The 1,716-nt window shown below is 40.5% G+C and overlaps 1 long non-coding RNA gene across 1 annotated transcript; it reads left to right on the forward strand.

The window, feature by feature from the left end:
• Positions 1–415: 415 nt before the first annotated feature.
• LOC143273846 (uncharacterized) lies at positions 416–1,314 on the forward strand. The gene is made up of 2 exons (XR_013052057.1): positions 416–539; positions 1,196–1,314. It is a non-coding gene; the product is annotated as an uncharacterized LOC143273846 (long non-coding RNA).
• The last annotated feature ends 402 nt before the right edge of the window (positions 1,315–1,716 follow it).

Consider the following 1,716-nt stretch of genomic DNA (forward strand, 5'->3'; position numbering starts at 1 on the left):
ATGCATGAAAAAAGCAGCACAGAGCCTGGCACATTGTAAAAAGCCTATTAAATCTTAGTGCTCAAGTGTAGTACTTCTCTCGGGAAGAAACACACTGGGACTGTCATTTTGATGAGACTTCATATTTAAGGCTCCAGAATATCAGGTTCATCCTTAATAAAAAAAAATTAGAAGAAATAAAGATTATTTAAGTAACAACACCTGTCCTCCACTCCGGGAATAAACAGTCTTTCTTTGATGTAACAAGTGGCTAGAGGAGAGATTATGACGACTACCATTCGTGCATTCGCATGTGGGCTCCTTTACCACCCTCTGAAGACCAGCAACTAGTTTTAGCCACCTTCCATCGCTAGCTAAACCTTAGAATATTGGTCAAAACATTCTAGAACCGGGCTGGAGAGACGACTCAGCTGTTAAAGCCTAGGCTCACAAGCAAAACCTTCTAGAACAAATACATCTTCCCAGGAGAGGTTAGAGAGCCCTGAGACAATCTATAAAACGGCAAGATTTCCCACTGTGTGCAGTTTTAAGAGTCCTCAGTAAGTAGTATTAAAATGCTTCCCCCCATTTTGGCTCTATATCCCCTCTCTGCTCATTCCAAGGTTGCCTGCAGCATCCTAGAGGGTGGAGGTGACAGAGGAGGTGGAACTGGAGCACCTGCCGTCACCTCAGAATCCTGTACTGTCGATTTCTCCTTCCCAGACCGAACGTCTTTATTTTTTATCTTGCCTTGTTTCACTGCACAGAATTTATAGTAGTCAGTTAAATAGGTATCAAAGAGCAAACATTTTGCAAAAAGCATCTATAATCTATGTGGTTTAATATCAACTGTAAGGTTTCATAGTTACTTTTTACCAAGTTTAAGAAATGGCCCTCTATTCCAACTTTCCTCAGAGTTTTTTTTTTTTTTTTTTTTTTAATTATCTTGAGTAAGTGTTATCATGATTTTAAAGTGTGTTTTAAGTGTCAGTTTCCCGGACCACAGATTCTCTTCTGGTCAGCCTGTTGTTATGCATTATATAAACTGACATCTAATATCGAGTCATTCTTGCACACAGGGTAAAATCTGCTTAGTCACAGCATAGATTTTTAAAAATACATTGATGGATATGCTTTGACAAATTTTGCTAAGGAGTTTTTGCATCTAAATTCACTTCTGATACCGAAGTCTTCTGTGTTCTGTCTTTGTTTTCAGGGATGGCGATATCTATTAGGATGTGGATGTCTTTACCTGCAAAGATGAGACCGTGATCCTTTCTCCAGCCCGTCTAAGAAGAAATAATAAAAGCTACTTCGGCCTTTTCCCTTCAGTGATCCACTGTTACTCTCGCACTGATCAGCTCTATCCATGTGAGAGGGCAATTCTGTGATCCACCAATCCTCACTAAGGTCTGCCAGAAGTCCCGACTCCGTTAACAACTAAGGAGTGAGTGTGTTCATGTGTCATTTTAAATACAAATAGATCTGTCTGAGTTACATAACCCCTTTAACTAGTCCCACCAGCCACCTTTGTTCCTACAGACCCAGACTTAACTCACCAACTGCCTTCCACTTCCACTGGCCCCTTTACATCCTCTGAACTCACTCTATATTGTTACGGACAGTCAAGCCACATTGCAGTGCCAGAAGACAGTTTATACACATACCTGGTCATACCAAAAGAAGTTTTCCTGTAAAGTAGCTTGTATCTCCTTTGCATTTCTGAAACACCACAGT

This window comes from Peromyscus maniculatus, chromosome 6 (genome assembly GCF_049852395.1).
Source record: "Peromyscus maniculatus bairdii isolate BWxNUB_F1_BW_parent chromosome 6, HU_Pman_BW_mat_3.1, whole genome shotgun sequence".
In the NCBI taxonomy this organism is placed as follows: Eukaryota; Metazoa; Chordata; class Mammalia; order Rodentia; family Cricetidae; genus Peromyscus; species Peromyscus maniculatus.